The sequence below is a fragment of the Zosterops lateralis genome (assembly GCF_965231275.1).
Source record: "Zosterops lateralis genome assembly, chromosome: 2".
NCBI lineage: Eukaryota > Metazoa > Chordata > Aves > Passeriformes > Zosteropidae > Zosterops > Zosterops lateralis.
In genome coordinates, this window is record NC_139763.1 from 2,120,577 (window position 1) to 2,146,695 (window position 26,119).

Below are 26,119 nucleotides of genomic sequence, written 5' to 3' on the forward strand. Positions count from 1 at the left end.
CTGGAGAGAATCTGGGATTTGGGACAGGACAAGCAGCCCTGAGCCACTGGATTCCCAGAGGAGCAGAGCTCCCAGACCTTTCTGTGGGATCACTGCTTCAGGAAGAGCCCCTCACCTGGACTGCTCCCACCACCCTGCTCAGGGTGTGTTCTGACTCTGTCACTGCTCCTTTGTGTTATTGCATTGATTTTATTTTATTTTATTTTATTTTGTTTTATTTTATTTTATTTTATTTTACCTTTTTACCTTTCTTCTTATTAAATTATATTTCTGACTTGGAGCTTCTCTCTCATTTTCCTTTCAAACCACGACAACTCCCAACCCCAACCAGTGTCATGAAGAACAAATCCAAGGTCGATGACCAAGCCCCAATTCCACGCTGCCAGCAGGCGCCAGGTGCCATTCCAGCTGGGAATCTCATCCATGTCAGGGCAGTGTGAGTTCCCACCACAGTTATGCCCTTGAGCAGGTGGGCCCTGACGAGCAGCAGGATGAGTCAATCCACGTGGGGTTCGAGGGGATTCCCTGGATAGCCCTGAATCATCCATCACCAATCCCAGGAAATCGTCCCCCACGGTTGGGAACAGACGGTTAAAGCAGCAAAGGGAGGATTTGGGGTCAGAATTCATCTCCTGGGCATCTGCTGAGTCACTCAGCCCTGGGCTGGAGGCATGTCACAGCTGGGTGTGCTCAGCCAGGCAAGGAATAAAAACCAGGATCAGTTCCCAGTTTGGGATATCGATTTGGAATTGTTCATTTGATACAATCCTGGATGAGACCAGCCTGTGATGAGCCTCAGGAAGGTGGATCGAGTTCTGAGGGCGTCCAGCACTTTTCAGAGTCGCTTAGAAGAATTCCCAGATGGTTGATTGGGTGTGCTTCAAAAATCAAAAGGTTTTAATGAATGAGAAAATACCTGAAAATAGCTCATTTAATAAATGAGAAAATGATACAAACCCAAAACTGAAGCCGTGTTCAGGTTCAGGAAAATCCTTGTACCTGCCTAAGGCACCTCAAAAAGCACCAAACACCTCTGTGTGCTCTTTCTTATCAACACAATTGATACCTTGGAAGGGTGAGCTGGAACAGAGACTGGACAGAGCTGAGAATAAAGTAAAGATTTATTAAAAGGTCTTTAGGACACACCTTGGGCAGGACAAGAGCCTGGCCAGGGCTACACACAAGGTGGACACAAAATGGACACAAAATGGAAAAAAAATGGTCACAAAATGGTGACAAAATGGACACAAAATGGGCACAAAATGGTCATAAAATGGTCACAAAATGGACAAAAAAATGGACACAGAATGAACACAAAATGGACAAAAAATGGACACAAAATGGTCATAAAATGGTCACAAAATGGACAAAAAAAATGGACACAAAATGGTCACAAAATGGTCACAAAATGGACACAAAATGGTCACAAAATGGTCACAAAATGGGCACAAAATGGACACAAAATTGACCCAAAATGGACCCAAAATGGACACAAAATGGACCCAAAATGGGCACAAAATGGACACAAAATGATCACAAAATGGACCCAAAATGGGCACAAAATGGACAAAAAATGGACCCAAAATGGTCACAAAATGGACACAAAATGGACACAAAATGGACACACAATGGACACACAATGGACACAAAATGGTCACAAAATGGACACAAAGTGGACACAAAATGGACACCTGGTCAGGAGGTCTCACACTTTTCTAAGTTTTGGTCCATTTGCACCTTGGGGTTGAATTGTCCAATCCCAGCCCCAGGTGGTGCAGTCCCATCCTTCTTGTTTTCTCTCCTCAGCCCAGCCTGAGCTGAACTCCCCAGTCCAAACCAGAAATGTCAGGGGTTTGTGTTTAATTTTATTAAATCAGCTCCTTTAGGGATGTGGTGTGAGCCCTTCCTCCTAAATTCAACCACATTTCCTGCAAAAACCTCACAATCTCAGGGAAAAAACTCACACAGAATCCCTAAAAATCTCCAAGTTCATCTCAAAAAACCCAGGTTTTAAATAAAAACACTAAAGTTCTTATTTTTAGCTGAGTTAAAATTCCATGTTCCCCGTTTTTTAAGAGTATTAGATCAACATCTGTTAGTTTTGCTCCAGTCATCGTTTCCAGCGGAAAAATTATTGTGTCGGGGGTTTTATATCTCATAAAACTTTTATAAAGTTGAGGAAAAAAAGCTGATTTTTCAGGCCTCAGCGCTGTTGTATTTTTATATGCAGCAAATACAAAAGAGAATCACGGCTGTGGTGGCTTTTTTATTATTTTTAGAAAGAGGAAGAACTGCGAATATAATCAGAAATCAGATATTTAACAGATTATTTTACACAAAGGATCTAGAAAAGCTTCACGAAATATCTGTTAATTGATAGAAAATAAAACCAGACGCGGACAGTGAAGAAATTCTCATCCTTCACTTAAAAAATTGAGCACATTTTGAAGTCTAAATATCCTTAAAAAAGGCAAAAAAAAAAAAAAAAAATTAAACTCATCTTGAAGTCCAAATATTCTTGAAAAAGGCAAAAAAAAAAAAAAAAAAAATTAAACTCATCTTGAAGTCCAAATATCCTTGAAAAAGGCAAAAAAAATTAAACACATCTTGAAGTCCAAATATTCTTGAAAAAGACAAAAAAAAAATTAGACACATCTTGAAGTCTAAATATCCTTTAAAAAGGCAAAAAAAATTAAACTCATCTTGAAGTCCAAATATCTTTTAAAAAGGCAAAAAAAAAAAAAAAAAAAAAAAAATTAAGCACATCTTGAAATCTAAATATCCTTAAAAAGGGCAAAAAAAATTAAACACATCTTGAAGTCCAAATATCCTTTAAAAAGGCAAAAAAAATTAAACACATCTTGAAGTCCAAATATCCTTTAAAAAGGCAAAAAAAATTTAAACTCATCTTGAAGTCCAAATATCTTTAAAAAGGCAAAAAAAAATGTAAGCACATTTTGAAGTCCAAATATCCTTAAAAAAGGCAAAAAAAAAAAAAAATAAATTAAACACATCTTGAAGTCCAAATATTCTTAAAAAAGGCAAAAAAAAAAAAAAATTAAGCACATCTTGAAATCTAAATATCCTTAAAAAGGGCAAAAAAAAATTAAACACATCTTGAAGTCCAAGTATCTTTTAAAAAGGCAAAAAAAAAAAAAAAAAATTAAGCACATCTTGAAGTCCAAATATCCTTTAAAAAGGCAAAAAAAATTAAACACATCTTGAAGTCCAAATATCCTTAAAAAAGGCAAAAAAATTTAACTTATCTTGAAGTCCAAATATCCTTAAAAAAGGCAAAAAGGCAAAAAAAATTAAACATATCTTGAAGTCCAAATGTCCATAAAAAAGGCAAAAAAAATTAAACACATCTTGAAGTCCAAATATCCTTTAAAAAAGCAAAAAAAATTAAACACATCTTGAAGTCTAAATATCCTTAAAAAAGGGAAAAAAAAAAAAACAAAAAAAACAAACAAAAAAAAACAAACAAAAAACAAACAATAATAATAATAATAATTTAAAAAAAAAAAAAAAAAAAAAAACAACTAACCTTGAAGTCCAAATATTCTCAAAAAAGGCGTTGGAGTGTGGATTTAACTGTTGGAAAAGGATTCTGTGCTGTGGAAGGAGGATTTGACCCTCTCAGCTCATGAAGTTACTCATGGGCGTAAAAATTTGGGATAACGGGGCCTGAGTGAGGAGTTTTGTGGATGGGAGGAATGAGATGATCCCAAATGGTCCCATCCCAAAGGAAAATATCCCCAGACTCGTCGTCTCCTCTTGGAGTCGTGACCGGCCAAATGTGTCCCCACGGCAGCTCCAAGGGTTGGATTCTCCTGGGAATGGATCTCCAGAGAATTCCAGGAGGGGAAAAGGAACTTCTATGGTTGAACAAGAGCTTGAGAGGAATTAAAACTTTCTTTGTCTTGTTCATGATGCCTTGGGAAGGTTGAGCTGGAATAGGGAATGGATAGAGCTGGGGAATAAAGTAGAGATTTACTGAAAGGCTTTTAATGTACATCTTGGGTAGGACAAGAGCCTGGCCAGGGCTACACCCAAGGTGGACACAAAATGGTCACAAAATGGTCATAAAATAGTCATAAAATGGTCACAAAATGGACACAAAATGGACAAAAAATGATCACAAAATGGTCATAAAATAGTCACAAAATGGACCAAAATGGGCACAAAATGGTCAAAAAATGGTGACAAAATTGACCCAAAATAGTCACAAAATGGACACAAAACAGACACAAAATGGACTGAAAATGGACACAAAATGGTCACCAAATGGACACAAAATGGACACAAAATGGACACAAAATAGTCCCAAAATGGTCAAGAAATGGTCACAAGATGGACACAAAATGGACATAAAATGAACTCAAAATGGACACAAAATGGTCACAAAATGGGCACAAAATGGACACACAATGGACACCTGGTCAGGAGGTCTCACACTTTTCTAAGTTTTGGTCCATTTGCACCTTGGGGTTGAATTGTCCAATCCCAGCCCCAGGTGGTGCAGTCCCATCCTTCTTGTTTTCTCTCCTCAGCCCAGCCTTGGTTGTGCTTTTGGGCCTGAACACTTGTCCCAGTTGTCCTTGGTGTGCAGCAGGAAAAGGATTTGTTTTGTGTCCCTGCTGTGTGCAGAGCTGAGTGACACTGACTGTGAGCTCAGAGCTGCACCCCTGCCCACCACAGAATATGAAATAAATCAAAAATAAAACTTAAGGCATCACTCAATCTCTGTTTGCAAAAACAGGATGAAGCTTCTCCATATAGACCTTGAGTGGAAATATTGAGAGGCCACAAAAAAACAAAGAAACACCTGTAGGGATAATTCCAGCTCTGATATTTCTCCAGGGGTGGGACCTGGAACTTTTAGTCCCTTTCAGATTTCCTTCTTTTTATTTTCCTCACCAAACCAGACTTCTCAATGTGACCTAACAAAGAAAATGTCAAATCCCAGCACTGAAGGTTAATGAAAAGGTTTTGGAGCTTTTAACATTGAGGGAAAAAAAATAAAAAAAAAATAATAAAAAAATATACATCTTTTCCATTCTCAGTGGAAATGAAAACTTGATTTTTGCCTCCACGTCAAAATTCAACGTCCAGTTTTTCCTTAAGAGACTTCGCTGAGTTTTACCCTGGGAAATATATTTTAATTCTAGGGGGATTTTTGGTGTTTTATTTTATTTTTAACTTGAAAATGTCTTGGAAAAGAGCTTGGCTATGGTGGGAAGCCCCATCCATTCGGGATAAGAGAGAGAAGCATCACAATGAGAAGGAACAAAAAAAAAAAAAACAAATCCAAGAAGCCAGAAATTTCCAGCTCCTGTGCACGTCCATCTATTTTTAGCCCAAGGAGGAAGCTGTGTTTTCTTTCCCTCTGCTCCCCTCCTGCTGTGGGATTGCCAGGATCCATCCCAGCACCTGGATTTTCCCGGAGCCTGATGTTTTCTGCCTCCCAGGCCAGAGAAATTTGGCAGCCGCTTCGTTGGAAGCAGAACAGGAGCAAAGCCGGATGCTCCAGACTTCCAGGGGCACCAGAGGGATGTAATTTATTCCTTTTTCCTTTTTGGATATCCAGACAGCAAGAAAAGTCTTTTAATTCCCTTTTTTTTTTTTTTTTTCTTTTTTTTTGTATCATGATCCTCACATGATCCTGTCGTAATTTGACAAAAATTTCTCTTTTTTCCCTCTTTTTTTTTTTTTTTTTTTTTTCTCTTTCTGAGGCTGTGAGACAAAAGAAAACTTGGCTGGAGTAAAGTGTCCTGAACAGGGAAAGAAAGCAGAGGTTGAGGCACCAAAACAAGATTTCCAAATATTTTTTTTTTCCATTTGGAGGCAGAAAGAGGCAGGAAGGAAGAGCCACATCCCGACCTCTCCAAAGCCAATGGGGTGAAGGAATCCAAACTCATCAGTCTTCCTCTATAATTATGATTATTAATTATCTAATTTTATATTTTATAGACTTTTTTATTGATATAGAATTGGGTGGATTCCCTCTGTCCGAGCCCAGCTCAAAGAGATGCTCCTTGCCCAATATTTAATATCAACACAAAACATAATAATCACTTAAAACTGGTTCTAAGTCTAAATCTGGACTGCTCAGAAAAGTGTTTTTTTTTTTTTTTTTTTTTTTTTTTTTTTTTTTTTTTTTTTTTTTTGTTTTTTTTGGGGTTTTTTTGTTTTTTTTGGGGTTTTTTTGGGGTTGTTTTTTTGGTTTTTTTTTTTTTGTTTTTTTTTGTTTGTTTTTTTTTGTTTCTGTGTTTTGTTTTTTGGGGTTTTTTTGGGGTTTTTTTTTTGTTTTTTTGGTTTTTTGGGGGTTTTTTTGTTTGGTTTTTTTGGGGGTTTTTTTGTTTGGTTTTTTTTGTTTGTTTTGTTTTGTTTTTTGGGGTTTTTTGGGGGGTTTTTTTGGGTTTTTTTGGTTTTTTGGGGTTTTTTTGTTTGTTTTTTTGGGGTTTTTTTTGTTTGTTTTTTTGTTTGTTCGTTTTGTTTTGTTTTTTGGTTTTGGTTTTGGTTTTTTTTTGGTTTGTGTTTATCTTTTTTTTTTTTTTCACAGATGAATTAAGAGGGCTTTAAAAAAAAAAGATAAAATCAATTATTTGGTGCTGCAGCCCCTGATGGTCATCCAAATGGATGTCCTGGACTCCAACACCCTCAAAACAATTCCAACTCTTCCTCACCCACTCTCAAATCTTTTCATAAAAAAAAAATAAAAAATAAATAAACAACACAAAAAGACAAAAAAAATCAGCAAAATCCTCCCTTTTGACTCAGAGTCTGACTCTTTCTTCCAGAGGGATTTTTCCCAGGGTTGTCCACAATGCTCCATCCTCCTCCTCCCTGTTTGAGCTCCTGGGGCTCTCCCAGGGGTGTCACCCCAGGGTGGGGGTGGTGACCTCACGGTGACGTCACCCAAGGCCTTCAGCTCCCAATTTGGGAGCCAATAAAAGGCCAGGGGCTCCCAAGGCAGGAGCAGAGGGATGGGAGGGAGGGAAGGGTAAGAAAAGCCCTTTGAGGAGAGGAGTTCAGAGAGGTCAGGGAGGGTCATGTCGATTTGTAGAATCACTTGCTAGAATTTTAATTATTTTCCCTTTTTTTTTTTTTTTTTTTCCTATTTTTAAAGTTTTCTCCTTTTTTTCTTCTTTTTTTTTTTTCCTTCTTTTTTTCCCCCTCTTTTTTTTCCCTCGTTATTCTCTTTTTTCTTTTTTCACTTTTTCCACTTTTTTCTCTTTTTTTCTCTTTTTTCCTCTTTTTTCTTTTTCTTCTTTTTTCTCTTTTTTCTCTTTTTTCTCTTTTTTTTCCTCTTTTTTCCTCTTTTTTTCTCTTTTTTTTCCTCTTTTTTCCTCTTTTTTTCTCTTTTTTTCCCTTTTATTCCCTCTTTTTTCCACTTTTTTCTTCTTTTTCTCCTCTTTTTTCCTCTTTTTTCCCTCTTTTTTCCTTTTTCCCCCTCTTTTTTATCTTTTTTTCCTTTTTTTATCCTCTTTTTTTCTCTTTTTTCCTTTTTTTTTCCTCTTTTTTCCTCTTTTTTCTTTATTCCTCTTTTTTTTTCAACTTTTCTCCTTCTTCCTTTTTTTCTCCTTTTTTTTTTTTTTTTTTTTTTTAATTTTTTCTCTTTTTTTCCTATTTTTCCCCATTTCCCCACTGAGAACTTCTCATCCCTCACCTTTCCCTCCCTCTCCCCCTCTCAGCTGCTGCTGTGGTGAAGATTCACATCCATGAGGAACCTGGAAAATCCCTGTGGGGATGTTGAGCCTGGAGAAGAGAAAGTTCCATGGAAATCTCCAATCCCAGATGGGAAATCCCAGATAGGAACAATTCTCTCAAAACACATCCCTGTGATTTCCTCACAGATTTCTTGGGAAGCCCTTTGGAAAATCCCTTTTTTAAAAAAAAATCTTGGAGCATTTTCTCTTCTGTTCTGTCTGTGGGTTTTCTGATTTCAAGATTTCATTCCCTTTCCTGAAGGGAAATTTTTCCTTTCCTGAAAGGGAATGAAAAATTGTGATTTCATTGAGCAATAATTGGGCAAGTTTCAGTCCATGTCCCTGAACTTCTGCTCATCCCATTCACTTTTATTGTTTACACTTGTTTTCAGAATATTTCCTTTTTTTTTTTTTTTATCATTATGATTTAATTTCTGTAGTTTCTTCTCCTCTCTCTTTATATGTAATTCTTCCTTATATGTTTCCACTTGGTTTCAGAATATTTCCTTTTTTTTTTTTTTATCATCATTAAGATTTCATTTCTGTAGTTTCTTCTCCTCTCTCTTTATCTACATTTCTTCCCTGATTTCAGGATTTGAATTGGAATAATTATGGCAAGTTTTGGTCCTTTTCACTGCCCCTCATTTCATCTCAGCCCATTTGGTGCCAATCACTGCATTTCCTAAAATTTCTGGATTTTTTTTTCAATTACACTGTTTTGTATCACATCTCTGGTCCAGAGCATTTGCTAGACTTTGTTCTTTGATTTCAAGATTTCATTCCCTTTGCTGAAAGGAAGATTTTCCTTTCCTGAAAGGGAATGAAATCTTGTGATTTCAATGAGGATTAACTGGGCAAGTTTCAGTCCATGTCCCTGCACTTCTGCTCATCCCATTCACTTTCATTGTTCCCACTTGGTTTCAGAATATTTCCTTTTTTTTTTTTTTTTTTTTTTTTAATCATTATAATTTAATTTCTGTAATTTCTTCTCCTCTCTCTTTCTATGCATTTCTTCCCTGATTTCAGAATTTCCCTGACTTCAGGATTTTAATTGGAATAATTATGGCAAGTTTGGGACCTTTTCACTGCCCCTCATTTCACCTTAGGCCATTTGGTGCCAATCACTGCATTTCCAAATTTTCTCAGTTTTTTCCATGGCACTGTTTTGGAATATATCTCTTGTCCAGAGCATTTTTTAGACTTTCTTCTCTGATTTCCAGATTTCATTCCCTTTCCTGAAAAGAAGAATTTCCTTAAAGGAATGGGAATGAAATCTTGGGATTTCAATGAGGATTAACTGGCCGAGTTTCAGTCCATGTCCCTGCACTTCTGCTCATCCCATTCACTTTCATTGTTTCCACTTGGTTTCAGAATATTTCCCTTTTTAATCATTAAGATTTAATTTCTGTAGTTTCTTCTCCTCTCTCTTTATATGTAATTCTTCCTTAATTTCAGGATTTCAATTGGAATAATTATGGCAAGTTTTGGTCCTTTTCACTGCCCCTCATTTCATCTCAGCCCATTTGGTGCCAATCACTGCATTTCCTAAAATTTCTGGATTTTTTTTTCAATTACACTGTTTTGTATCACATCTCTGGTCCAGAGCATTTGCTAGACTTTGTTCTTTGATTTCAAGATTTCATTCCCTTTGCTGAAAGGAAGAATTTCCTTTCCTGAAAGGGAATGGAATTTTGGGATTTCAATGAGGATTAACTGGACAAGCTTCAGTCCATGTCCCTGCACTTCTGCTCATCCCATTCACTTCTATGGTTTTTGCCCAGGGTCCAAATTTTTACCTTTTTTTGTTGTTGTTACATTTCATTTCTTCCAATTCTTCTCCTTTCTCTTTCTATGCATTTCTTCCCTGACTTCAGGATTTGAATTGGAGTAATTTTGATAAGTTTGGGTCCTTTTCACTGCCCCTCATTTCATCTCAGCCCATTTGCCAATCACTCCATTTCCAAATTTTCCATGGAAATTTTTTTTCAATGGCACTGTTTTGAATCATATCTCCTTTCCAGAACATTTGTTAGACTTGGTTCTCTGATTTCCAGATTTCATCCCCTTTCCTGAAAGGAAGAATCCCATCCACTTTTATCGTTTAAACATGACATCTTTTAATGTAATTTAATTTACTTTAATTTAATTTAATTTAAAGCTCCAACCCTCCCTGCATGTTTAGTATCACCCTGAGGTGCCCATTCCCAGCTATTCCCAAATTCCCTTCTCTGAGCCACATAAATTTGGCATCTCCCAGCCCCAGCCAGAGCCCATATTTTTGTTACAAGTCCAAATCCTGTCCAAGAAACTCAGGGATGAGAGAAACGAGAACCTGTTGCTGTCCCCAAACGGAGCTGCTGGCCTTGGGATGGGGAGCTGAGTCACCTCTGGCCTCTCCAGCTGCTTCATTTTTTTTTCCATTTCCCTCCTTACCCTCCTTTTTTCCAGCTTCTCAAACATAAAATTTCAGCTTTCCCTGGTGACATCAGCATTTTTTTGGGAGGAGGGTGATGCTTTCCAGCAATATCCTCATGCCCATGGAAATACTCATGGAAAAAAAAACCCCAAAATCATCTTTAGGCATCCCCAAACCAGCTCTCACTTTCTTAACAATTCCTGCTGTTCTAATTAAGGGGTGATTAGAGGCTCATTTATGTTCCTAAAGGGGTTTTATCCATGATATTCCCACTCCATCAGGAATTTAGGGGAAGTTTTGGGAGCTGAAGTTGTTGGCGTTGATGTTGGACGAGCTGGAGGTGGGGAGGTGACATCACCAGCAAAGGGAAAATGAGGATTTCAAGGGTTCAAGGGTTTCAGTTGAAAAGGGATAAAATATCCAGACATAAAGGATTAGCAGGGAAATTTTTTTGCCTCTGTCAGGAGCAGCGTAGCCCAGGGAGAATAAATTATATCCTTGTGTTTCCTTCAGCCACCGGGTTCTTGTCAGGGCTGGAAAAAAATCAGAGAAGCCAAAAAAAAAAGGGGAGAAATGAAAAAGAACCCAGCTGGCTTTGACAGAAATGCAGCCATTACCTCAGTGAGTGCACAGGGGGGCTTTGAAAGCAGACAAATTCTCTGTGTTCTGTCCCAGATTCCCAGATTTTGGATTTCCTTTCCACGAGCACGGGGAGGGATGTGGAGTCAGACAAAACAAAAGTGGTTTGGGGAGATGAAAATGAGCAGCAGGAGCTCCCCAGGCTGAGCTGAGCTTCTCCTCTTTTGCCTCGTCATGGCCAGAAATCCCAGAAATCTGATTTTTATCCACCTTGCAGGGTTTTGAGGCTCTGGGTAGAAATTCCAGCATTTTCACTCAACTGACCCTGATGGAAGGAAAAAAGGGAAGGAGAATCCTCAAAGCCACATCCCTGGAAAGGTTTAGGGCTCTGAGCGACCTGGGACAGTGCAAGGTGTCCCATGGATGGGTTTTGGGATGGGATGAGCTTTAAAATCCATCCCAACCCAAAGCATTCCATGAACTCTGAGCCCAGCAGGGACCGTTCCTGGGGAGTTGTGGAAATCCTCCCCACGAGCAGCAGGTGATGAGAAAATCCATGGGAACAATGGCACCAGGGGAAGGCAAAGGAAGTTTTTCATCCTTGAATGTAGAAACATCCGTGACTTACAGGGACAAGGAACTCTGCAGAGCTGAGATATTCTAGAATATGTGGGTTTATTGCAAGGGCTAAGGGTAAAAAGGGCTTTGCCTTCAGCCACCAGCCTGGGCTGGAGGGAAACCCCAGAGAGAGAGAACAAGAGGGTTTGGGGTAAGAAGAGGGGAGAGAGAGAGCAAGGGGCAGGGTCAGAGTGCAGGGGAAGAGCAGAGGTGAGAGCAGGGAAAGGAGAGCGAGGCCCAGAGAGAGAGAGAAGAGAGCGAGGTCCTGGTTCCAATCCATTCTATCTCCTTTTGTGATGAATATTCTAATTTACAGTGACCAACCAACACAAGACACAAAATCCTATAGAATCTCCACACAGCCTATAAGAACTACTACATCACCGTGTGTTATATTTTAAACTCTAAAAACTCCTCTTTAGACTTTTCTGTTTTGCTGCATTGACCTTTGGATCCCTCAGGCAGCAGAAGGGGATTGTTCAATCCAAAGGGATTCTCCTCCAGCTGCCCAGGCTGTTGTTTTCAGGTTATGCAGTCACTAAAACTCGGTATCCTACAACTCAAACTAAGCTTCCATTTCTATTTCAATTACAGGTTTCATATTTTCAGAATTTTTTGCTAAGCAATCATATTTATAAGGTTTTCCTGATTCATCTTTCCCAACACTTGAACACAACAGCAAAAAAGCTTTTGGGAAAACCTCACTTCAGGAATGGCCTTAAGGTGAAAGAGGGCAAAGCTGGATGGGATATTGGGAAGAAATTCCCTTTTTGAGGAAGGTTTTGAGGAGCTGGCACAGGGTGCCCAGAGAAGATGTAAATTCCCCATCCTTGTAAATCTCCAAGGTTTGGCCGAACGAGGCTCTGAGAAACATGAACCAGTGGAAGGTTTCTAAACATAAAGACCCTAAAAAGGGCTGGAACACAAACCAGGATCTTTCCAGGCAACACCCCGAGTGTTGTGCCTGGTTCCCTGGAGCTGTTTGACAGGAAAACAAGAGGGAATGGTGTCCTGGTTTGGAAAGACAGGTGAATTATTATAATTTTGAAATTAAGGGGCAAAGATATGGGAATAGGAGTAACAGTTCCCTTTCTTTCATGAATGAATTCTAAAGAATATTTCTGGGAAAATGCATTTTGTGCATCAGTTCTACATTTCTCCTCTGTGCCCACACATTCTCAGTAGCTGGGTGTGATTGCTCCAAGTCTTTTGGGCACTTTTCCCAGAGCAGAGTTTACAAAACCTCCAGAGAAAGTTCTTCCCTGCCTGTTTGAGGGCCAGGAAGTTCCTCAGGGGGCTGGAGCAGCTTCTCCAAGGAGCCAGGCTGGGAGAGCTGGGGCTGGAGAAGAGGAACTTGTGTGGAGACCCCAGAGCCCTGTCCTGGTTTGGGAAGACAGGAGGAAGGCAGGAGCCTCCCTTGGGATGGAGAATGTAAACCCCCTCCCTCTGAATTATTGTAATTTTGAAATTAAGGGACTCTCAGGAAAAAATATGGGAATAGGAATAACAGTTCTTTACCAGGAAAATTGAAATAAAAAATACGGTAACACAAAAAAGCAAACAAATGAAAAAGAAAACCCTGCCAGGGTCAGAACACAACGTGACCCCCTGTTGTTGCTCAGGGTGTTGGTGTCAGCCCAGCCCAGCCCTCCTGCAGTGCCAGATGTGGTTCTGCTGGAGCAGAGATGATCCTGTAGAAGGTCCAGTGGTGCTGAGCTGGGTCTGCTCTCCCTCTGGGAATCCAAACAGGCTGTGCTGCTGTTCCCAATGCCAGGTTTGATCCAGGTGGGAATGCTGGGCTCCTCCCCCTGGGTGGAGCATCTCCCCATGGGCTGATGGAATTGTCTCAGCCCTGCAGTGAGCCTGGATGGGCCATGGACAGCAGAGATCCCCTGGGGGGAGGATGGGCCTGGGAGGGATAAAGAGCTCTGCCCCAGCTGGTTTAACAGCTGCCCAGTAACAGAAGATACCTGCCCCCATCCCCTGGAGTTATGAGAAGAGAAAAAAAAAAAAAAAAAAAAAAAAAAAAAAAAAAAAAAAAAAAGCACCTCTCTAACTGTTTTCAACAGATGGGAATAGAATGTATTCTGCAACCCAAGACTTTAAGCCCAAAGACAGCACCTCTCTGGCAGCTTGTGCTGGACAGTCCCAGGTTGGGAAACCAACCCTGGAAATGATAATTTCCTCTTAAAAGCCTCCAGCCTGAGTGTCCTGGGTTTCAGTGTAGGATGTGCACACAGTATTTATCCCATCCCCATCCCCAGGAGCTGTTGGAACCAGGTGGGGCAGTGTTTTCCCAGGCCCCTCCTTTGGGCTCTTCTGCTCATGGCCCATCAATGCCTTGCCCAGGACTCACAGGGAACTCCCTCCAGGAGCTCTCTCTGTTTAATGGGCCATCAAGGAGCCACTGCACGACTCCTCATCCCATTGGGAGATGCTCCCAATGCCCAGGGGGAGGAGCCAAGCATTCCCACCTGGAGAGAATCTGGGATTTGGGACAGGACAAGCAGCCCTGAGCCACTGGATTCCCAGAGGAGCAGAGCTCCCAGACCTTTCTGTGGGATCACTGCTTCAGGAAGAGCCCCTCCCCTGGACTGCTCCCCCCACCCTGCTCAGGGTGTGTTCTGACTCTGTCACTGCTCCTTTGTGTTATTGCATTCATTTTATTTTATTTTTACCTTTTTACCTTTCTCCTTATTAAATTATATTTCTGACTTGGAGCCTCTCTCTCGTTTTGCTTTCAAACCACAACACTGAGCCCCTGGCAGCGGGGTGGTGGAGTGGATAAATCCCTGACAGAATCTACTGTGGATAATCTCCTGTTCTGAAATGGTTTTGTGCAGAATGGGGACATCTCCCCATGGGCTGATGGAATTGTCTCAGCCCTGCAGTGAGCCTGGATGGGCCATGGACAGCAGAGATCCCCTGGGGGGAGGATGGGATGGAAGGGATAAAAAAACTCCACTTTTAAAACTGTTTTTAACAGCTGGTGATAGAACACAAACTGCTGGTTATGTCTTGCATTGCAACCCAAGACAAACGGTCTGAACTCTGCTTTTATTGCTGGTTTTTATTGCAGAAGCTCCCACAGACACCAGGGGCAGGTCCAGGCACACAAAACTCAACCCAGACCTCGCTCAAGGTGAAGCTGCACCTGGAATGTGTCCCCTGGACCCCTCCCCGGGGTGTCCTGTGCAGGTGTCACAGCCCCAGCAGGGAGGGAAGGTGACAAACAGCTCCTCAAAGTGACAAAAATATCAATTTTGCTGATGCTTTCCTCTCCTCTCCTCTCCTCTCCTCTCCTCTCCTCTCCTCTCCTCTCCTCTCCTCTCCTCTCCTCTCCTCCCCTCCCCTCTCCTCCTTTTTTCTGTTATTAATAATAATTATTAATTATTATTAATAATAATCTTCAAGGGTTCTCTGTAATTATTAAACAAAGCAGAAATCATATCTACTTTTAAAGCCACTCATAAATATTTCCACTTATACCAATAATTTCACTGATATAAAGCTACTTTTAAACATTTTCACTTATACCAATAATTTCACTTGTATAAAACCACTTGTAAATATTTCCACTTATATCAGTAACTTCACTGATATAAAGCCACTTATAAATATTTTCACTTATATCAATAATTTCACTTGTATAAAGCTACTTATAAATATTTTTCACTTATATCAATAATTTCACTTGTATAAAGCTACTCATAAATATTTTCACTTATACCAATAATTTCACTGATATAAAGCCACTTATAAACATTTTCACTTATATCAATAATTTCACTTGTATAAAACCACTTGTAAATATTTCCACTTGTATCAAAATTTCACTCATATAAAGCCACTTATAAATATTTCCACTTATATCAGTAACTTCACTGATATAAAGCTACTTATAAATATTTTCACTTATACCAATAATTTCACTTGTATAAAGCTTCTTATAAATATTTTTCACTTATATCAATAATTTCACTTGTACAAAGCTACTCATAAATATTTTCACTTATATCAATAATTTCACTTGTGTAAAGCTACTTATAAACATTTTCACTTATATCAATAATTTCACTGATATAAAGCTTCTTATAAATATTTTTCACTTATATCAGTAATTTCACTTGTATAAAGCTTCTCATAAATATTTTCACTTATATCAATAATTTCACTGATATAAAGCCACTTATAAACATTTTCACTTATATCAATAATTTCACTTGTATAAAGCCACTCATAAATATTTCCACTTATATGAATAATTTCATTTATATAAAACTACTTATAAATATTTCTCTGCATTTTTCTGAGCTCCAGCCTTAAAAACACCTTCCATGAAAGGCCCTTTCACCTTCCTTGCCACCTTTTTCTCCCCCCACAGCCACAAAGGAGATTTCTGCAGCTCCTCTCACCTGAATTTTGGGGCAGAAAAAACAAAAGCACAAAACCTCAAACCTCAAAAAATAAAAACCTCCTTGAACATTGTGCAGAACAAGGGTTGAACTGTGCTTTTCTCACATGGTGGGGGATGAGAGGAAAACACTTTTATTGCAGCAGTTGTGCCAGAATTTGGAGAAAAAAAGCTCTAAAACTTGTTGTAATCTGCATAATTTTTATGGCTGGCACCTGGAATTTTAAGGATTAAAAAGAGCTGATCCTGCTCCTTTGGGATCCCAAGGAAAAGTGATGCTGCAAAATATTGAATTTATTTTTTTTCCCCTCTTGTTTTGTGTATTAAATTTATCTCCAAGCTTTGAGCACTGGCCTCACCCATCCTGGCTCTCAGGCCATTCATTTAATATTCCCATTTCTGTATTTCTGTTTTCCAGCAGATTGGGAATTTGATTTTGGGGAGGAATTCCTTCCTGTGAGGGTGGGGAGGTCCTGGCACAGAGAAATTGTGGTTGCCCCATCCCTGGGACTGTCCAGAGCAGCCTGGACAGGGCTTGGGGCAACCTGGGATAGTGAAAGGTGCTCCTGAGTGAGTTTTAAGGTCTCTTAAAAAACCAATTTTTAAACCATTCTGTGGCATCTATGACATTACTCTGATATATTGGGTTTTTTTCTATTAATTAGCCATTTTTATTTTCGATATCAAACCAAATATCTGCGATGAGAGTTTGGAACTGAGCCCTTCGCCCTCCTCTGCACCTGGATTTCCTCCCAGGCTGGTTTTGGGGTTGCTGAGGTGTCCTGTAGTGTGAGATTTTTATCTTCTTTTCCTCTGTTAGAGCTGGGATTAAATGTATGAAAAACACAGTTCATGTTTGGACTCAGATGTTTATTAATTCTTTTTTCTATGTCACAGTTTCACAAGTTGTGAGACTAATAAATAGCTAATAAAGTGAAAAATGGCTCTGTCTCTATCTCTTTCCAAGGTCTTTCAAGCACAAATTGTCCAATTATGAAATGACACCTCAATTATTTTGACTTTTACCCCAATAACCAACCACCCCTGGCCCACAATTGGGATTTTTTCACCCAATCACAAAACACCACCCAGACCATGAAGAAGGAGAAGGTGAAAAAGAAGAACCCTAAAATCTCCATCTTGCTTTATATATATATTATTATATTCTAAACCCTCCAACTCTGAGTTTTGCCCCCTGTGATATCACACACTTCTATCCCAACTCCACAGGCACAATCCCAGGGCTGTCACTCAATTTTGGGAGCCTTTTCCAGGGCCTCAGGTCAGTGCAGTGTTTGCTGGGGGTCAGTGACTGTCAATTCTCACTGCCCAGGGCTCCAACAAGGGGGTCTGTGCCCAGCAGAATTTCCCAGGAAAACCAACGTGTGGCAGCTCTTGGGGCAGGATCAGGTTCCTCCAGCTGTGACAACATCTGCATGTGGCTGTTGGAGCCCTGGGCACTGTCCCTCTCTCTCTACAAGACCTTTTAAGCACAAACTGTCCAATTAAGAAATGACACCTCAATTATTTTGACTTTTACCCCAATAACCAACCACCCCTGGGCCACAATGGGGACTTTTCTATCCAATTACAAAACACCCCCCAGACCATGAAGGAGGAGAAGGTGAAAAAGAAGGACTCAGCCTCTGCCCTAAATCCTCCATCCTGCTTTAGATCTCTATTCCTGTATTCTAAACCCTTCAGCTCTGAGTTTTGCCCCCTGTGATATCACACACTTCTATCCCAACTCCACAGGCACAATCCCAGGGCTGTCACTCAATTTTGGGAGTCTTTTCCAGGTCAGTGCAGTGTTTGCTGGGGGGTCAGCACAGAAAATCTGCAATTCTCACTGCCCAGGGCTCCAACAGTCCCCCAGGATGTGTTTGAGTTTCTGGACTGGGTCATGTCCAGGCTCAGCAAACAGGATTTCCATGATGGATAAACATGGAATTTAAAAAAAAAATCCAGCAATTTTTTTTTTTTTTTTACCACTACGAGTTTTATTTTCATCAAGAGAAAAATTCACCAAATTATCCAATAAATACAACAAAACAATGGGCTTGGAACAGCTCTGAAACCTCAGCTGGGCCCTCCAGGAGATATTTTTCAGCAAACACTGGAGATGTCTCAGTCAGACCTCAGAGAACTTTATAATTTACCCAAAATTTGTGTTTTTTGGGGGTGAGAGAAGCAACAGCATTGCAGAAACACTGATGATTTCATTGCACATATCAAAATTTTTCTGGGAGAGGAGCAGACCTTGCCCTACCTTCCCCTCTCTGACCAGAACCGAAATCTGCTGCAGCTTCCTGAGCCCCCCCAGCACAGCACAAAGAAAAGAAACTCTCAGATGTTCCTGGGCAGCAGCTGCACATCAAAAATAGTCCCTGGCTCACAACCCCCGTGCCCTGAGAGCACAGCAAGGTTCTGCTCTCACCAATTCAACCCTCATTTATTGGAAGTGAGCACTGAGCCCTTTTTTCCACGTTCATTCAGTGAGTGGGAAGTGAAACTTCTCAGTGCTCAGGTTTGTGTTTGACACCAAAGCTGTTGGAGGGTGATTTTGGCCACTGTGGTGATGGATTCTGATCTTTAAAGGGCGTTTTTATTTCCTGCCTGGGTGAGGATTTGTGGCTGTGTTTGGCGATTGGATTTGAAATTTTATTTGGGGGTTGTTCAGGCTGGAAAAAAGAAGCTGCAGGGAGAGCTCAGAGCCTCTTCCAGGACCTAAAGGGGCTCCAGGAGAGCTGGAGAGGGACTGGGGACAAGGGATGGAGGGACAGGACACAGGGAATGGCTTCAGAGTAGGATTTGATGGGATCTTGGGCAGGAATTCCTCCCTAAGAGGGTGGGGAGGAATTCCCAGATTTGCTGTGGCTGCCCCTGGATCCCTGGCAGTGCCCAAGGCCAGGCTGGACATTGGGGACAGTGGGAGGTGTCCCTGCCCATGGAATGGGTGTTAAGATGTTCCTCTGCTGGGAGGAAAGGCTGGCACAGCTGGGATTGTTCAGCCTGGACAGGAGAAGCTTTGGGCTGAGCTCAGGGTGGCCTTGCAGGGCCTGAAGGAGCCCCAGGAAACCTGGAGAGAGACAATTCCCAAGGGCCAAAGGGACAGGACACAGGGAATGGCTTCACACTGAGAAATGACAAGTTTAGGTGGGATGGTGGGAAAAAATCCTTCCCTGGGAGGGTGGGGAGGGGCTGGGATGGAATTCCCAGATTTGCTGTGGCTGCCCCTGGATCCCTGGCAGTGCCCAAGGCCAGGCTGGACATTGGGGACAGTGGGAGGTGTCCCTGTCATGGCAGGTTGGAATAGGATCAGCTTTAAAATCCCTTCCATGATCCCATTTGTGGCTCAGCCACACCAGGATTAACTCCCAGACACCTCCTAAACTCTGCATAATTAACACTGAGCTTAACCACATCCAGCTTTGGGAGGAGCTGGACCAAGCTTTTGGATCCTGCCCAGAAAAAAGGGACAAAACACGACCTGGGAATTAGGAAAGAGCAGCCAGGGCCACCAGGAATTTCCCTGGATGTGTTTTTTGATGTGACTGCATTTCCAACCCTCTGCTTCCAGCATTATTTCCCGGGCACTGTGACAAAGCCCTGAAGACAAAGACAACAACACTTGTAAATCCTGGGAATTCCGAGTGCAAATCCTGGGATTTCCAAGGCTTTGGGAGGGATTCTGATGTCCCAGCAGGAGGAGGCTGCTCACTCCTGTCCATGTTTATCCCAACCCAGCAAAGCTCTGGTGCTGCTGTGACATTTCCAGCCCCTCTGGTGACACTGGGAACACATTCCCAGCCCCATCCTGGCTCTTCCCAGCTGCTCCAGGGGGATATTTAGACCCACACAAACTCCTAGAAGGAATATCCAGGCAGTAAAATGGGTAAAATGGGTAAAATGGGCAGTAAAATGGGACCCTCTGCTGTCCTTGCACGAGGCTGACTTGACCTCCCAGCAGGGAATTTTTTCCTCTCAGGGTTTCACTCCTCATCATCCCAGCTCTCAGGGCACTGCAGGGAGTGTTGATTTTCCGCCCCCAGACAGTGGGAATTGTTCCTTTTTTTTCAGCCTCCCACTTGCTGTGGTTGCTTGCCAAGGAAAACCCAGGTGCTTGCTGGGGTCTTGTCCAGGATCCAGGCAAGGAGCTTTCCCTCTGAGTCAGGAGAAACCCAATCCCCCCCAGCAGGCCTGAAATCCAGGCTGGGTTGCAAATTGCTCAGACAAGACATAAAAACTGAGTTCCTGACCACGTCTGGTTGTTCAAGATCCCCCCCAGTGCTCCTTTGAATTTTCTTCTGCCTGGAGTTTGTTCCTCCCTCCTCCAATCCTGGCTGGTGATGTCATGGTGTCCTGGCTCCCAGAAATTTGGGATGGATCTGGTTGGGAGAGCAGAAATGTCCTTTTAAGGGTTTTTGTTCATCACTCCCCACCTCCCTGTTCCAGGCAAAGCTGGGCCTTTCCTGGATTGCTCAGGGAACAGGAGTTGAGTCCAGGAAGTCTCAGCCTGAAGTGATGTCTGGAGCACCAGCCAGAGAATTCCAGAATTAGTGGAGCTGGAAGAGCCCTCCAGGGTCACCCAGTGCCACCCCAGTGCCACCAGCAGCAGCCCAAAGCCTGTCCCCAAGGGCCACCTCCAGCCTGTCACTCCAAAGCTCAGCTGAACTTCATCTCAGCCCTTTGGCTTTGGAGGAAGCTGAGCTTTGGATGGGAGGGACCATCCTGGAGACTCCTGACAGCCCTCAAGGGGCTGAGGCTGGGAGCAGATGAATTGGGAGTTGTGGCCCCCTGAAGATTTGGTGGATGTGCAGGTGCCTTTGGCTTTGATTCCATGGAATGGCCAAGGTGGGAAGAGCCCCTGAGGATCAGGCAGTGCCACCCCAGCAGCACCAGCATCAGCCCAAAGCCTGTCCCCAAGGGCCACCTCCAGCCTCCTCCTGAACACTCCCCCAGACAGTGACTCCAAACCTCCCTGGGCAGCTCATCCCAAGGCCTGACCACTCTGCCAGGGAAATTTCCTTGCCCAATCTCCAGCCTGAGCCTCCCCTGGTGCAATTCCAGGCCATTTCCTCTCCTCCTTTCCCTGCAGAGCCACCAGGTCCCCCCTGAGCCTCCTTTTCTCCAGGCTGAGCCTCCCCAGTTCTGCTGCTCCTTCAATTTTCCAGCCCTTTTCCATCTCCATTCCCTGCCCTGGACATGCTCCAGCCCCTCATTGCTGTCCCCTCAAAGCCACCCCACTGCCCTTCAGCCAAAAACTTCTTGATTATCTTCCCTTGACCCCAAGGGAAGGGGAACTTCCTTGACTTGACCCCAAAATGTGCCAGGCTCCATCCCTGGCTGTGTCTCTCCACAGCTCATGGTGAAATCCCGTGGGTTTTAACCCAGGATTCACATGGACATGATGATAAACTCCTGGCAGCCAACAAAGTGAGTGCTGCTCTCCTCAGCACACAGAGAGGAGCTGGAGGAGATGTCCTGAAAGGACACAAAAATCCCACCAGTGACCCAGGAAAAAATTCATCCCATTTTCCCTATTTTAGTCCCCCTTGACCCCACTCCAGAGTGTCACTGTGGTGGTGACATTTGCTCTTGGCTCTGTCACTGACCTAAAAAATCAAATATAAAAGGGGCTTTTTTTAGTGTTTGTTTGTTTGTTTGTTTGTTTGTTTGTTTTTGGTGTTTTGGGTGGTGGTTTTTTGGTTGTTTTTTGTTTGTTTGTTTGTTTGTTTTGTTTTGTTTCGGGTTTTTTTTGTTTGGTTTTTTTGGGGGTTTTTGTTTTGGTTTGTTTTGGTTTGGTTTCTGTTTTTGTTTTTGTTTCGTTTGCAAGAAAAAAAATAAGAAAAAAAAAAGAAAAAAAAAGAAAATAATAAGAAAAAAATAAGAAAAAAATAGAGAAAAAAAATAAGAAAAAATAAGAAAAAATAAAAAGAAAAAAATAAGAAAAGATAAAAAAAAGATGCCTTTCCACAGATATTCCCTGTGTCTGGCTACCTCCCCACGAGTTCCAGGAAATTGGTTGGCTGCCACTTGACACAGCTGGGAACACTTTGGAGCAGCAGTAGCTGCAGAGCTGATCCTGCTGAGAAGGGATGGGATGGGATGGATGGAATAACAACTGCCTGGTGTTCCCTCAGGAACATTGGGAATGAGATTTCCCCTTTCCTGAGCTCTGCAGACTTTCTGGGGATGGATAATTCTGCTTCCCAACCCTTTGGGGCATCAAAGAAATGCCAAGGTGTGGATAAAATGTGTCCTATAGAGCTAAGGGTGTGGGATCACCCCAAAAACATCACCCAGAACTGGGGGTGTTGCCTCAAGTTTTCTCTTTGCTGTATTTGATGTGTCTGTGGTGGCCAGGGGGGCAGCTCTGAGCTCACAGTCAGTGTCACTCAGCTCTGCACACAGCAGGGACACAAAACAAATCCTTTTCCTGCTGCACACCAAGGACAACTGGGACAAGTGTTCAGGCCCAAAAGCACAACCAAGGCTGGGCTGAGGAGAGAAAACAAGAAGGATGGGACTGCACCACCTGGGGCTGGGATTGGACAATTCAACCCCAAGGTGCAAATGGACCAAAACTTAGAAAAGTGTGAGACCTGTGACCAGGTGTCCATTCTGTGTCCATTTTGTGTCCATTGTGTGACCATTGTGTGACCATTTTGTGTCCCTTTTGTGACCATTTCATGTCCATTTTGTGTCCATTTTGTGACCATTTTGTGCCCATTTTGTGACCATTTTGTGACCATTTTGGGTCCATTTTGTGCCCATTTGGTGACCATTTGGTGACCATTTTGTGACTATTTTGGTCCATTTTGGGTCCACTTTGGATCTATTTTGTGTCCATTTTGTGTCCATTTTGTGACTATTTTGTGACTATTTTGTGACCATTTTGTGTCCATTTTGGGTCCATTTTGGGTCTGTTTTTTGTCTGTTTTTTGTCCTTTTGTGACCATTCTGGGTCCATTTTGTGTCTGTTTTTTGTCCATTTTTGGTCCATTTTGTGTCCATTTTGTGACCATTCTGGGTCCACCTTGGGTGTAGCCCTGGCCAGGCTCTTGTCCTGCCCAAGGTGTGTCTTTAAAGACCTTTCAGTAAATCTCTACTTTATTCTCCAGCTCTGTCCAGTCTCTGTTCCAGCTCAGCCTTCCCAAGGCATCAGGGTTGTCCAGGGAACCAAATGAAATTGGGATGAGGCAGTGGAGAAACTCCAGAGAAAAACAAAAAAGAAGGTTGAAGGCTGGGAGGGAAAGAACTTCCAGCCTTGATTGATTATCCAAGAAAAAAAAAAAAGTAGAAAAGGAAATAAATCCCTTTTTTTTTTTTTTTTTTTATTATGGATTGAGATCTCCGTAGAGTTCTTGAAATGACAGGAATTATTCTTGTGAGGAAATTCATCTTTCAGATTAATCCCTACAGAATCCATAATCTTGGGGAATTATTTGGGATAAATTTCCCTAAAAGTGATTATTGGTTTGATTGTGTCAATGCTGACGATATTTGGGAAGATCTGACTGAAGGGAATTGCCTGCAGTGAAATAATTAGGAATTAATTCAGTTCTCCTGATTAAGATTTTTGATTTAAAAAGGCAAAAAAATTGACAAAGGAAGGAAATGAGGGATTGAAGCCACTTGGAATGAGCAGTTCAAAGTCCAATTTCCTCAAGTCACAGATGCAAGAAAGGGATGGTCCTTTTAGACCAAATAAAAATAATTAGGAATAATTAGGGAGCTGACGTGGAATAAAATGGGAAGTTCCAGTTGGAGTTCAGAGGCACAAAATGCAAAGCAACAAAAAAAAATATCCAAAGCAACGAAAATCTGGTTTAGATCTTGCGAAGGAAATAAAAAAGCAGAAAAAAAAAAAAAAAAAAAAAAAAAAAAAAAAAAAAAACGGTTTTCAGTTGCAGAAATGAAAAGAGAACAAAGAAAGAAGAAGTGAGGACACTTTGAGGGCGACCTGGAGATCAGAACTAAACAGTGACTCAGGACCCAGGGAATTTTTCCCTCATTTTCCAGAGAGGATGCAGAAAATGGTGGTAAAAACAGGAGGATTAAGGGAAGGTGGAGTGGGGATGGTCACCCTGAGGTGTTTGCAGAGCTCCAAGAACTCCCTGCCCCAAACTGGGTGAACTGGGAACTCTCCATGGAAGGATTTTAATGGGAATAGAGATCTCAGTGCTCTCCTAAATCACCTGGAGAGGCAAAACCCACAGGGGAAAAAACCTTTGCAGGAAAGGATAATATTGATATCCAGAGAAATGGGATTGATCAGCTACTGGGAGATTTAGGTTGGAAACCAGGGAAAATTTCCAGCCCTCTGAGACCTGAGGCTGTGGCACAGATTCCCAAGAAGAGGAAATTTCTCAGAGAAGGTGACCAAGGGATGGGAAATTTAATTTAAGGAGGTTCAGGGGGGACCTTGTGGCTCTGCACAAGTCCCTGCCAGGAGGGGACAGGGACAGGAGGAGAGGAAATGGCCTCAAATTGCACCAGGGGAGGCTCAGGGTGGAATTTGGAAACATTTTCTCTCACAGAGTGGGAAAAACTCTCATCCCTTGGGTTGAGGGATCCTGTTCTGGAATGAAAAGGGCAACACTCAAGTGTGTCTGGAAACCTCAACACCTGGATTTTCTTTTCATTCTTGTGTGGCCTCCCCAGGCTCTAAGGGATGAAATTCTGCAGTTCTGTGGTGACAACTGAGAGCAGGAAAAGGGCTGAGAGAAAATCCTGGAGTGACCCTTTAGTGCTGGATTGTGTGGATGGAGCTGGGAGGTGGGAGCTGGGATCTGTCCCAGGGAACAGGGACAGGAGGAGAGGGAACGGCCTCAGGCTGGGCCAGGGGAGGCTCAGCTTGGCCAGCAGCAGGAATTTCCCCATGGAAAGGGGGCTCAGGCCTTGGAACTGCCCAGGGAGCTTTGGAGTGCCCATCCCTGGAGGTGTCACCTGGAGGTGGCACTCAGGGTGACAAGGTGGGCACAGCTGGGACTCCCTGACCTGGGAGGGCTTTTCCAGCCTCAGGGATTCCATGGAAAGGGAAGGAGATGTTTCAAGTGGGGCAAACCCATCCCTGGGTGTTTGTGCCAGGCTCTTGTGCCCAGGGTGGTCACTCCAGCATCCACCTCCCCCTGCCTTGGCCAGCAGGAGCTGCAGGTGGATGGGGCCAGGAGCACCCTGGAACCTGCAGGACTCACCCAGCAGAGCACCTGGAGGTGCCCAAGGGACACCTGGAGGTGGCACTCAGAGCTCTGGGCTGGGGACAAGGTGGGCACAGCTGGGATGTTCTGGGAAGGCTTTTCCAACCTCAGGAATTCAGGAATTTTATTTCTAGTCTGGGTTCTACCCCCAGGTGCTTCCCTGGGTGAGGAGCTGAGAGACCCCAGAGTTGCTTGGACCTTCCCCAGCAAAGAACCCCCTTCCAAAATTCAGGAAACCCTGAATGAATCAGGAATTTCTGCCTCCTTAATCCACTTTTAACAACCATTGAAGCCTAATAATCATGTCTGGGATCAAGAGAGAGAGACAGGTATTGTTTAAACCTCACATTTTAGCAGCGTTAGTAAGCAAGCACGAGGGAAAACCAGTTCTCTGTTGCAACGCTGGAGGATTTTTTGGCAGGAGGAACAAATCCTGAAAGCTCTGCTTGTAATTAATCTCTATCTGCAGCTCGGAGCTCTGTCCAGGAGAATTCCCATTGCTCCAGCTGAAAGATGCTTCAAAGTCCGTCGCAAAGGACGCACCAGTGAAGAGTTTTGCTGGTAAGGTCTTTAATTATGGCTTTGTTAAACATTTAATTTATAGATGAAAGAGCAGCTATTTGTGAGCTGGGCTGTTAAAATCAGCCCGTGTTAAGCTGGTTAAATAAGCTCCTTGGCTTTTTTTTGTTAATTCCTAAATATGTCAAGGAGGTAATTTAATATTGGGGACGTGGACTTTTTTTTTTTTTTTTTGTCCTTGTCTCCCTCCTTAACTTGGAGTTAATTGGATGGTGCTGCAGCGGAGCAGAAATGGTGGCAGGCGTTTAAAAATTGGCATTTCAGGGTGAGAAATTTTCAGTTTTTCAAGAAAAAAACTCAGTATTTCAGATTTAAATTTGGAGACATCACAAAGAGGAAACTTAAAAACAAGGAGCGTCCTTGGAGCTGCTTCAATATTCAATATATGAGATTGTTCAAAATAGAAACACAAGGGGTTTATTTGGGGACAAGCCCTGGGGAGAAGGATTTGGGAGTTTTCATGGGTGAAAAGCTGGAGAGGAGCCACCAGTGAGTGTTGGGAGCCCTGAAATCCATCGACATCCTGGGCTGGATCCAAGGAGGAGAGAGCAGCGGGAAAGGGATTGGGGTCGGGAAAGGGATTGGGTTCAGGAAAGGG